This window comes from Cyprinodon variegatus, unplaced genomic scaffold, assembly GCF_000732505.1.
Source record: "Cyprinodon variegatus isolate N-32 unplaced genomic scaffold, C_variegatus-1.0 Scaffold615, whole genome shotgun sequence".
Classification (NCBI taxonomy): Eukaryota; Metazoa; Chordata; class Actinopteri; order Cyprinodontiformes; family Cyprinodontidae; genus Cyprinodon; species Cyprinodon variegatus.
This window is the reverse complement of record NW_015151068.1, coordinates 284125-297533: the sequence shown is the minus strand read 5'-3', so window position 1 is coordinate 297533 and position 13409 is coordinate 284125. Positions and strand designations below refer to the sequence as shown.

Here is a 13409-nt window from a genome sequence, read left to right as displayed (position 1 = left end):
GATGGTCATTGCCTGGGATTACGCCTAAAGTCTGACATCAAGCTGGCTCGTTATTTAAAGGGAAATTTCCTTTTTAAACCCGACCGAGGTTAATGTGAACTTTATACTGTGGCTTGCGTCTCTTTAGCGTTTATAACTACAAGGCATGGGCTGCTATTGTATCTAAAATCACCACAGCTGCGCTGCTAGCTTGTCGGAGTTCAGTGATTTTCTAAAGCATAATTTCCTGTTTCTGAGGAATGGAAGCCGCCAGCAGTGCGCAGCAACAGGTGGGGGAAACATCGGCACTTTCTCTGGCATCTAGATTAATAGCGAAAGATGCGTGGCTAGGTTTGTCCTTTAAGCCCTTGTCATTGTGTTCTCCAACGTGTTGAAACTTGTATGTTACTCCCCGCGATGCTAACGCTAAAGCAGAACTTCCCTTTAAATCCTGCAGCCAGCTGGAGTCTGCAAAACCCTGCTGCTTTGAACGCAACGCCTGCTATCAACCGATAAGTTCGCTTTTTCTGCTTTTCAGTATTAATCTGACATGTTGACTCAATGTTGCTTCAGGTTTTTTTTTTCCTTGTACTTTTTTTTCTTATTAAGATTGCAGAATTCTATCTTTAAGATCCTTAGGTCTTCACTCTTAAAGAGGAAAAATGTATTTTATTTGTATTTCGTTTTGTTGCATGCTTTAAAAGTTCTTGTATTATATACTGATGTCTCCCAGATAGGTGTTGAAAGGCTGAGATAGGGTGGGTAGCTGATTGTTGGGATGTTTTTTTTTGTTTGTTTTGGGTTTTTCCCCTCCCCCCCCAAAAAAAAAATGTATACCCAAAGATGTGTATATGTGTGTTAGAAGTTTGTTGGTTGAAATTAATTTTGACCTTGGCGATTGTATTTCCTGTTGGTTGGAGGCTCTGCGGTCGATGTTTCACCCCTGAGAGGCTTCAGAGATTAGTCCTTTAGTTTCCCTCCCTGATAATTAGAAGAAGCATTTTGTTTTAATCAAATCAACAAATCACACATCTTTAGGTGTCTGTTGAATGCTCCCCCTGCTGGAGCTGGAGTGCAATTACATTTACTTGGGTTTTTAACAGTAAGTCCTACAAATTCTGTGATTTCTCTGGCCTGTTCAAACATCTTCAGGGTAAGAAGAATCGTGAAGCTTCATCAGACGAAACGTGCGAGGTCACAGCTCTCCCTTTTTGCATTTAAATGATTGTATAATCTAAAAAAAAAGAATGGGAAGTTTTAGGAAAGTTTAGACAGGAAAAAAAATTAAAATAAACTCAGGTTGTTCCCAGCAGCCTCGTGCTGCAGGTCTCATTAAAATTAAGTGTCTCGTAGTGATGACGTAGTATCTCCCTCCCTCTTATGAATTCTCAGTACTAGTCTGATAATTTTTTGTTTTTCTGGGTTTTCTTTTTAAACATTATGAAAGAAATTATTTCTCAATCTGCTCAAAACTATTAGTTTGATCATCTTTTTTTTTTTGTCTTGTTACCTTTTAATTTTTCTCTCTTAAAAGTACAAATACTTCACACCACTCGACTCGTTGGCCCTTTTAGAATGTATTTTGTGAAGAAAAGGGGATAAACGGGTTCTTGTTGATGCTCACGCTCCGCTGCCATCCTCTGGAGAGAGTGTCAGGACGGGGGACGCTGGCGGGAGGGCCGTCTGGTGTTGCGAAACAAATAGCCGTGTTTGTTTCTAAACGAGCTTCAACATCAGACCCCCCCTACCCCTCCTCCCTTTTCATTCTACTCTCCCAGATCCCGGTTGGGTGTGGGGTGAGCTCAGTGTTTGTGCGCTGCATCTGCGATTATCTAAGCAGAAATCCACTGAATGTATCCTCTCTCAGTCCAAGAGGCAGGGCGGGCCGGCGTGGCCAGCTGAATTTAGACGGCCGCTGCTGATTCTTGCTGATCCAAACCGCTGTGTGTGTCCATCAGTCTAAGCTTTGCTCTGCCACCTTCTTACCACACACACACACACACACACACACACACACACACACTGCAGGGTGGAAGTGCAAGAGTCAGGTCCTAGTCTAAGTAATGCACAGGAGACTATATTATAATGGCCACCTGCTGCCCTCTCTGTACTCTGTGGACTTTAAACATTTCCTATGCAGTTCTTTTGTTTTTGTTTTTTTTTCTATTTTGTTTACGCCTAAATAAAGTTGTATTTCTTTGAGCTAAAATCCGGCTTCTGTCTTTTTCTTGGAAGCAACTCGAGTTTTGTCTAAGATGATCATTTAGGCCCCAGTGTCTGAGTGGACTAAACAAAAAACACCGACCAAACCTGCTTGAGGCAGGGAAAAAAACACACCCTGTGTTTGCTCAAACTGGTTTAGACAGTCCCCAGTCTAGGTGGGGGATGGGAATTCCATCCTAATTTTGGGTAATAACACTGTTTGCTTTTGCCCTGACCTCCACACTAGTCAAAGGGCTTCATAAAGGTTAGTCAAGCATGGCCCCCCCCTTTTTTTTTCTTTTTTTTTAAAGTTCATTGGCACCATAAGGGTTCAAATATAGATGCAGAAATATCAGACCATGTCTGTTTAATGGAACTTGAAAAAGTATTTCTATCCTAACATTTTCATGTTTTTACCTTTGATAACACGTTGCAGTTTCTCGCACTTATGAAAAAGACAAAAATATTTCTTAAACCTTTGCAGATGTAGAACAATTCACCCCCAGAAGTCCCTTAAAAAGTAGTTATACTGTGGGTATAAAGTCCTTTAATTCAGCTCTGATCACACAATTATGTGTTGAAGTAGAAATTAACCAAGATGCTGCTAAAAAGTGGCCAAAGATGGCTGCAATCTGACATTACCAAAGGTCTCCTTTGGAAGACAATTTAGTCATTTAAACTTTTTGGTTCATATGTAGTACTGTAAGCTCCATGCAAGGGGAGCAGATGGATTTAGGACTTATTTTCACCTGAGGATGGAAAACAAACTAAATAAAATCGCTTTCCATTTATCTGGTCTTTTAAAACTCACTTTAACAAACTCTGAAGATGTTCATCAAACATTACAAACACAAATATAACATCTAGAGAAAATACCTCTGGTAAAAAAAAAATAAAAAATTAAAATGCATTATAGAGAAAATAATTTTTTTAAATTATTTACAGAGCTTCGAACCATCTCTAAAATGACTCTGTCTTTTCAGTTACTGAGTTATTGTTGGTTGTGTCACTTGTTTCTAGTCGCCATTTTCTTAGATATTAAATATGTAGAGTTTGTCAACAGACCTTTGAGATCTATCTATCTATCTATCTATCTATCTATCTATCTATCTATATCTATATCTATATCTATATATCTATATCTATATCTATATCTATATCTATATCTATATCTATATCTATATCTATATCTATATCTATATATATATATATATATATATATATATTATACCCCCAAGGATAGTTGTATAAAGAATCATAAACACAAATCCATGTACAATCTCCAATCTTCCTCCAGCAGAATGGCGACCATAATGAAAAGAAGCTGGCCTTGTTGGAGTCCTGAACCGCTAAAATACTTTTCAATGAAATTCTCTATATTTAAAACTATTAATAAATCATGATCCCCTCTCCTGTTATTGATAATCACACTTCTACTGTCCAGTTTTAAGGTAACCAGTTAAATATATATTTCCCAGCTAAAGCACCACCACCATGTCTGATTTGTTTGTGGGAAAACAAAAGTTAAATTTAAAGTTATTTTTAGCCTGGTCTGGACTTCACTGTGACCCCCACATTGAAAAACTCTGGTTTTAATACCGTATCCTGATGTGCTGCATGTCTGTGGGGGATGAGAGCTATGCGGGTCGGGGAAGGGGGTCATAGGTTGTTCCCTGCCCAATCCTCAGAGCGCTGCATCACCCTGCTGCTTCAGCAGATCTGAGGACATTTTAAAGGCCTGTCTGAGCTCTGGGGGCAGGCTGTACAGATCAGTCAGAGCTCTCCCCTCCAAAATCAAGAGGAGCTTTTTTTTTGTTTGTTTATAGATATAGTAGTGATAAAGCTTACTTTACACATTTATTTTTAATTCTATTTCAAGATTGTATTCAGTAATAGTGTTTTCTCACTGTGTGCTAGTATTATGTGAATGTAGCATGAAGGAGCAGCAGTCCTAAATTCATCAATGACTGAAACCGTTCATTCAGATAAAGACTTTTGAAAGAAAGAGGTGGAGTTTCACCTTCTCTAGTTTATTGATTTATTGGACAGGGACATAAATAAACATGGCTGTAAATGCACCAGAATTAGCTGATTGGCTATTTTCATCAGTTGTCCCTGGAAGAAATCTGTCTCACTAAACAAACAGGTGATAAAATAACTACACAATGCTAAAATAAACTAAACCCTTTTGCTTAATGAAAATAGATATACAATAAACATTTAGACTGCAATTCGCAATTATAAAAAAATGAACATCCATTGAAACAGTTCAACTGTTGAGCAGGGGAACATTTTATTATTCAGAATTACAAATCTTGTCTGTTAAAAATGATGTATAATAGCAACATAACATGGAGATTAATGATAAATGCAATACTTGAGCTTAAAATTTGAAATACTATATTAAATACAATTACAGACCAAGGACACCAAGTGTTTTTTATTCTGTCACATGTTGGTTTAGTTATTTGCTCTTTATTCTAAAGGAGCTCTTTTATTATGATGGTCTGAACCTGTGCCTCCTTCACTGTGGTGCTATGGAAACCATTTAAGAAAGTATTTTACTTATGAAAGCAAAAAAAGATAAGATGTGTCTATGGCATGTCTTCATTGAATATCTGCATAGAATATATATAAAAAACAAAGCATCAGCAGCATAGTTCAATGTTTTAGCCTTAAATATGTGTTTTATATTTTTATAGAAGGACCATCATTTTCAACTCATTTATAGTGGCTCACTCTGCTTGGCTTGTGTTAAAAAATGTTTTGTGGAAGTGAGATAAAAAAAAAAAAAATCTAGGTTCTAATAAATAAATAAAACATCCTAATTTTCTATACCAACTTTATCATGACTCTTGAAAAATTTTATTTTGTATTTTATTTTTAGTTAACAGAAATTGTTGCAGACTATCATCCAGAGAATCTACCAAACTCTTTAGATCACAGCTTAAGTTTAAAAAGTTTGTATCCAATTAATAATCTACATTTAAATCAGAGTTTAGAGGCTCTCCATTGGATCTGAGCTTCAGTTAATGATTAGAGGAAAACTGGGCAAACATTTCCAGTCTGCAGACACTGCCCTTAGACTGGCGCCTTCCATTGTTCTACATATTTTTTTAAATAAATCTAAACCCACATTTATGTTTTGCTTTTTTAAAATAAAACACTATTAAACACATGGAGGGTTACGTCTGTAATTTAACCAAAAGCTGAACTTGTATTTGCAGTTTTCCACAGCATGTTTAAACCCAAAATTGCATTATTTTATATTGAAAATTTAAACACGAATCTGTATTAGGAAAAAAAACAACAACAACAAACAAAAAATACCCAGAAATCACTGTTTAATCAAAGTTGTCCTTTTTCCACCTTAAGTTGTTTTACAGGGAATATTTCACTAGTTATATGTATCACTGTCTCCCCCTGGTGGAAGAAACCAAGTAAAGCATTCAGTATTTTTTGCTCTTTCTGCTCTAAATGGATTCCAGCCTTCAGTTTGGCGAAGCTGCTTTTAAATGTTGGACAGCAAAACAATTTGACACATAATGTCTTCTATACACGATTAAACAAGAAACTTCCTTTATAAACAAACTTTATAAATTAATAAATACTAAAGAGTTTGAAATGAAAGTCAAGAAACTGCAGCAGAAACTATTAGCGGTATGGATTTCATCTTATTTAATAGCACAAGACAACTTAAATATTCCTACAAACCTACTATCAATCAAAGTGAAGACTTAAATAAATATAAATTCAAGTAACTTGAAAGTGATAAAGGAGAACCTTTATAGTTACAGACAAAAAATAGACCCAGATACCTTTATTACAGAAATGAGGTCATTCTGTCCATTTTAATTAGAACATCCTAGTGTTATAAACTGCTTTATGATTAGGTCATATCTGTATATTTAGAAGTCTATTTGGTGCCATTAATACATTTATTAAACATTGGAGATAAAAATATACAACCCTGTGGAAGTGGATGAACGATACATAGGGAAAAATTCTATTTAACCAAGCTTTTTGTTTTGTTTTTGTCACCCTGAAAGTATTGTTAGCTACAGAAGGTTAAAAAAGAAACAGCACTGAGATCTAGAAACAACACAGCCTGCACTCTGGGTCCCTGAGCAAGACCCTTAACCCCACACTTCTACCATGGCAGATCACCGCTCTCTAAATGGGATGGGTTAAATGCAGGGGTAAATTTCTCTAGTGTGAGATCAATAAAGTTCAGTTATTATTATTATTTTAGTTCATTATTGTTATTATTTTATTAGTTACCCCTAAGATTTCTAGAGTCATTTAAAGGGGAACTTGCTGATGTGCTTCGGATAGACTCAAGTAAAAATAGAAAACGTATGAGTAAAAAAATGCATTTGTTCTAAAGGCTACTCAAGTACTAAATTATTGTTGGATCATTGTTTTTTATCTAATGTAGTGTGGTGCAGATGCCATTTTTTGGCCCCGATACCTGACTGTGCAGTATTGGCCATACCGATACCTTACCGATACCGTCTGTTTGGAATTGATGCGTGTGTGTATAGATAAAGAGCTGCATACTACTTGGATGTAAAATAATTGTCATCATGGCTTTGTCAAGCTGCTGCCTACCTTTGTGAAGCAGGAAAATGAATACAGTAGATCTTTTTATTGCCTACCTGGAATGGTTTACAATAGTTGAATGAACTTTTGGCTCTCAAAATGGTATCCGTATCCTATTTGTTGGTACTTGCCAATACCGTTAACATAGTTTTAGTGCTGGATCAGGGCGCCGCCCGATACTGGTATCACTGCAACACTAATTTAATGTATAGTAATGATGCAACCAGACGGACTTTATGTGCTAATTCTGATATTTTAAAGACAAAAATACATAAAAATAAAAGACATGATTACAAAACTTCAACCTTGTGCAGAAGCATTACTTTTAAAAATCAACATGTTTACAGGTTAAAAAACTTCAACTTCTTTTACTGTATAATTAGCTGATATCTGAATATCTCAATAAACTCACTGTGGAGAGGCTACCCAGACATTTTACTCCAATAGGAGTACCATGACTTTCCAAGTGTATTACTCAGGTAAAAGTAATAAGTACAATACAATAATGTTACACCTAAAAGTAGCTACTTCAAAAAAACAAAAACATATATATATATATATATATATATATATATATATATATATATATATATATTATTAAAGTAGTCCTAAATGTAACTGGTGCATATATCATCAGCCTGTTACCTAATCTGCATGATTCCAGGATTTCAGCCAATGAACATCATTAATGGAACGCTCTTCTTGTAATAATTTAATCCGAAATTCTGACTTTACCTGAGCTGGACAGCTCTGCAGCGCTTTAGATGCTGTTTTTTTTTTTTTTGTGAACTCCTGGATGAGTCGTTGATTGACTGGAGTCACCTTACAGCCTTTTAAAGCCACATTCATTACAACCGTTATGCTGCCCATAGTTTTGTAAGCTGTTTTCTCCTGCTCAATGTTTTATTTCATGATGAACCTTGATTATTTCTCTATTACTAAATTTATTATAAAATATTTTAACCTCCATCATGATGCCTGATTGGTTCTGTATGAGAAAAGTCTTAAATCATGCAGTTTTTCTATAATCATGCCTGGGAGTGATTAGTGAAATTTGACTTAAAAGATGTGCTTTGATTTAAACAAGCAACTTGAAAAGGGAAAAAAATGGAATAAAAAAAAAAAATCACTGATAGTTGAAGGAAATTGAAAGAAAGAAATCTTCACATCCAGTCAGTTGTAGTGTTGCAGCTTCACAGCCTGATGTCAGCAGAGCTTTATATTTAGTGACTTCCAGTCCTGAGATTACTTACTTTTTCTAGTATTTTTGTTGCAACAAACTATGAGGTGATTTTAATCAGACAGAAAATGAGCAACCCAATGTTGCCTGCATGCTGAGAAATGAACTGTGAAGCATAAATCTGATTGGGATGCCCTGCTGTGTAAAAGCACTCCTCTATTCCTGAGGCAGAGAGAACCAGCAGAGATGGGCTGAGGTGGAGGCAATTAGAGAAGTGGATGCTCACACAGGGATGACCTGTGGGCTGTGCCACCGATCAAACCCAACAGCGGGTCGGTCGCACCCTTGGCCTCTCAGGCTTAGAGACAGGACAGCAGGAGCATAGGAATGCCTGCATGCAAACGTCCCCCAACAGATGGATGGGATGTCCTTCCTGTCCTCATCCTGTATGTGAGTGAGCGACTAGATGGATCTCAGAGGATCCAATTAGGCTTAGCCGGCTTCGAAGGAGCCCCAGAGATCCAGAATGATTCACTTTGTTCTGCCAAACCCATCTGAGAGCACCATCATCGTGTCTATCACTTTTACTCCGTGTGTCTCTACTTTCAGGAGACTGGCAATGAAGACAGAAGCTTTAGCCCTGGAAAGAAGACGTAGCACAAATCTAACAGCTTCAAAAACAAATTAAACTATTAATCACATAGAAATATTCTAAACATGATTTTGATTTTCATTTTTATAGGTCAATACTGTGTGACTTTATAGCTTAAATTAGGTTTGTATGCTTAATTTTAAAACTAAAACAAACAAAAAGCAAAGGGTATTATAATTAACTGGCTTTATTGTGTAATTTTATTTCTGCAGTCTGACACTTCAGGTAGCTGTCTGACTCGCAGCTTCTAGAGAAGCTTTAAATCTGTCAAAGTGTCATCAGTGACAGCTGGCTCATTAGTGAGCGAGGCGTGTTTTCTAGCAGAACGCACAAACATCAAACATGAACCTACAGAAATGTGTTTTAGCAGGTTACTCCACATGGAGCCGTGAATTCAGACTAAACTATTATCTACTCATATAGGTGACATCCTTAACACCATTAGTTCTGCCATTCCACCTGCATCAGCAATTTCCTACTATTTTATAGAGTTTATTCAAGTTAATGATGTTTTTCTAGTTTATCTAGAGTCCTTAAACTCAAATTATAATTAAAAAGATTTATAATTAAAGGGATAAATGTAACCAATAGACCTGATGATGGAAGTTTCAGGGAGGTTTTAACATTTCCTGTCAGGAAACAGTCCCAGACCATCATCCAAACAGGTTTCTGAACAAAAATTTAGGTTTAAAATCCAGATCCATGTCAGGAAATAAAGCATTTTGATGGAGCCAGAATTTTTTTCACAGCCAAAAAGGTTTAGGAGTTCTTTGCAATGAGGTAACTCTAAACTTATTTAAGAGGAAGCTTTGGCATACATTTTAGTAAATATGTGTAATTTAAATTCACATGAACTCCAATCTTGCTTTAAAAAAAAAAAAAAATATTCAACCTTTAAAAAAAGGCAACTTAACTCCATTAATGCCTACTGTTGCAAATATGCAGCAAACTGTATCAATGACTTACACAGCCAAGATGAAATGTTTATCCGCCCAAATCCCAGTTATTATACAATAAGAAGGAACTAGGAACCTTTGTTAAGCACTTGTTTCTGGTACAACTGTTTATCATGGACAGTTATTACTGTTTCACAAATTTCCAATATACCTACATTTCTATTCATTATTTTGTTTAATATTTAAAGTGACACTTTTATTTTGGTAACTATTTAATGTCAAAAAGCATAGGCACGTTTTAATTTACATATATTAAATTAAATCAGAATCAGAATTAGAAATACTTTAATAATCCCAGAGGGAAATTACTTTTGTTACACGCTCCAGTTACAGTTTTATATGATATATACACACATCCAACTATACAATATAATAAAGATAAAAAATAAGAATAAAAAGAGATAAAATATATACACATATAGCTCTTCTGTATATATATCTGTATGTATATCTATGTATGTAAAAGCTAAATCCAAATAAAGTGAAAATCCAAGTAAAGTAAAAAATCCAAGTAAAGTGATACGTGGCGTCAAAAATAGTGCATAAATGTCAATTACGGGGGGTGGGGGGGCTGAATCAGTTGTTGGAGGCATTATAGAGATTGATGACCACAGGTAGGAATGATTTCCTGTGACGCTCTGTGGTGCATCTGGGTAGGAGGAGTCTTCTGCTGAAGGAGCTTGTATGTGCTGTATGTAAACTTGTGACCAGCACTGATGTGGCTAAAGTTTCTCAGGTTTAATGCTAGTTTTTATGACTAAATATCTTTATCACTGAATATCTTTAAAAGGCAAATAAGAATCTTTAGCAATGAAGACACTCTAATATAGATATAGAATACAACATGTAATGTAGAACAGTAGCGTATATTTCTAGATTAATATCAGAATCTATTATTCTCCCTTATTAGTATCATTATTCCATTTTTCTGATGTTTTTCATTTTACTTTATTTACTTTTTGACTCAAACATGCTGCTGGCATGATAATAGCTAAATATCTTGCAAGTTATTAAATAATGATATGAAAGTCGATGGACCTTTTCACCTTTACATCATTTTATACGTTGTGCTCAATATTTACCATATAAAATGCCTCAAACTGTCTCTAAAGTCAGATGCTGAGGTGTGGGCGGACTGGATCAGAGCGGGGAGCTGACGTCAGCCTGGTCTGACGTCTTCGGCGTGCTGAAAGGTTGTGACGTCGGGCGATGAAACATGAGCTCCAATAGCAGACACTCTTCTAAAGATGCCTTCATCTTCAATTTAGCCTTGATGGCAGCAAGAAGGTGGTGATGAGAAGAGAAAAGCAATGAAGGGGAGCTTAAGGAAAGACGTTTGCTTCAGAAACTGAGACAGATATTGATTTTGTCCTCTTTTTAAGCCTTTTCAAAGAACTTTTAAGCAACACAAAGCCTGGCATCAATCAGAAAAATAACACCTTGACAGATCCACTTTCAACAAAGAAAATTTTGGGGATTCATCAAGTCGGAATATAAGATTTTTTTTTTTATTCATTAAAAAATTAAAAAAAGCATTATTATATGGGTTTCTCTTCCAGCCACTGAGAGACAAATGCCACTAATGGCCTTTATTTTTTCAGCCTTTTAGTTTCTGTTGTTGCACCACAAACCGCACTGAGGACAGAAACAAGCAGACAGATTTAGCTCAGCAGGAGGCTAAAAGTTAGGTGTTAAAATCATCCTTATGTCTCACAATGACTGTTGTTTATGTCTGATGCTGCCAGTTTGTAGCCACGACATGATCTGTTAATATGCATCTAATTTCTTATTAGAAGGATGGTAGTCAGAGGCGCTCCTCGCATGGAAGCCACATCAGAACGCCTGGTAAGAATGCAGAAAAAGATTTAGAATTCAATGGGCAGGATACCAGAGAGTTTTTCACTAAGCTCAGAAGAAAGCAGGCGACGCCTACCCGACATGTGGGGACCTGCTAGCACACACACATGAAACGATAGAAAATTCATGCACGCCACAGCTGAAATCGATATACAGTGAAAACCTTTATTTGTTTCAACAGGCCGTTTGTTCCTTCCTTTTTTTTATTCAAAAAATACATTTTCTAAAGAAAACAATGGATTTAAAAATTTTTACATAACAGACTTGAGACTCAAAAGCCTTTTTAATTTTTTAACATCATATGAAATTAATCCTGTTAAAAATAGAGGTATTGCATGGCAAATAAATATGTAATAAAAAGGACAACAAGGAGAGTTTCTTTAAGAGGAAATGAAACCGTTTGGCATTGGACTCGGTGATTAATTGATTAAATATATCAATCAAATTTTCTGTTTACCAAAATTTTCATTACTTTTTTGTCCTGGACGTGTACAAATGCCACTAGCTGCAAACATTTAGTAGAAGGCTTGCATGTCTTAAAATACATGCAAACTTGTTATTTACTGTACGTGGGGAGATCATCTTCAAAGAAGGTGCAATTCAGCAGACAGGGTATGCAAACCTTTATTTGCACCTGCCTTCATCAAAGTGCAGACATTTACTATGTGCAAAGCGATTCTAAGCGATTCTTCTAAAATTTGGGTACAAACTGATCATCAAAAATATCTGCAGTCATTGTTGCTACAAAGAAGGCATTAGTTAAATGACAGAGGATGGAGATAGTTTATGTGTGCATGTAAACATGTTTAGAAAAGGTATCAGATACAAAGGCCTTCCAGTTGATATCAGCCAATCATGTGACACCTGGGATCCTCCTCCTTGGATGCCCCCCCCAAAAAAAAGCTCGTACAAAATCAGCAGCCGCTGCAGTTTTACTACCTCGAAAATACAGCAAAAACAAGGTGATCTCATGCTCAGCATATGGAGGAAAGGAAGAAAGGACGGCATCTCATTTGATTGCTTCCCTAAAAACCCAGAAAGGCGAGTGAGATGAGTGGCTGCCATGAAGAGACAGCGCTAGCTACCAACTACAAGTAGTTTTTTATTTTATTTAGAAAGACTCCAAAGCTTTACTCCCCCCCAACAAAGATAAAACGAAATAGATGTAGGAGTCTAAACCTGATTTCAACCTGGAGACACTCACACAGAGAAAAGTTGCAATTATCCATCCATCCATTTTCTGACACTCTTAATCCCAAGTGGGGTCGCGAGGGGTGTTGGTGCCTATCTCCAGCTGTCTACGGGGTATGGGTATGGGCGGGGTACACCCTGGACAGGTCGCCAGTCCATAGCAGGACAACACAGAGACAAACATACTCACACCTAAGGAGAATTTAGAGAAGCTAATTAACCTAACAGTCATGTTTTTGGACGCATGCTCAGGGAGAACATGCAAACTCCATGCAGAAAGATCCCAGGCTGGGAATTTAACCCACAACCTTGCTGCAAGGTACAATGCTACTCACTGTGCCACTTAGCAGCAAAAGCTGTGTATGTTTTAAGCATTTTCTTTGGGTGCCAAGTACTGGCCTTGTAGGCTAAATTTAGTTAAGCTTTAAGAGTTCAGTTGCCAAGTACTGGGCTACCAAAGAACAAGTTACCAGAAGTGGGGTTCGAACCCACGTGAGCAAGTGCTCATTGGATCTTAAGTCCAACGCCTTAACCACTCGGCCATCCTGGTTTGCAATGAGCAGATATTCAATTTATGTATACAACACAATCATATTCTTCAAAATGTTTCCATCAAAGGAAAACTAGCTGATTGCAAGGATTCACTGACCCTCTGCCATCCTTCACACTAAGAATGCATCTAGTGACAGTGGAGAGGAAAACTCTCTTTTAACAGGAAGAAATCTCCAGAAGAACCAGAATCAGTGTGAGTCAAGGACACAGAAGCAGATGAAGACATAAAACGAAATAA

The 13409-nt window shown here is 36.6% G+C and overlaps 1 non-coding gene across 1 annotated transcript; it reads right to left on the bottom strand.

Annotated features, from left to right (window-relative positions):
• Positions 1-13086: 13086 nt before the first annotated feature.
• trnal-uaa lies at positions 13087-13169 on the bottom strand. Its single transcript has one exon. It is a non-coding gene; the product is annotated as a tRNA-Leu (tRNA).
• Between the last annotated feature and the right edge of the window lie 240 nt (positions 13170-13409).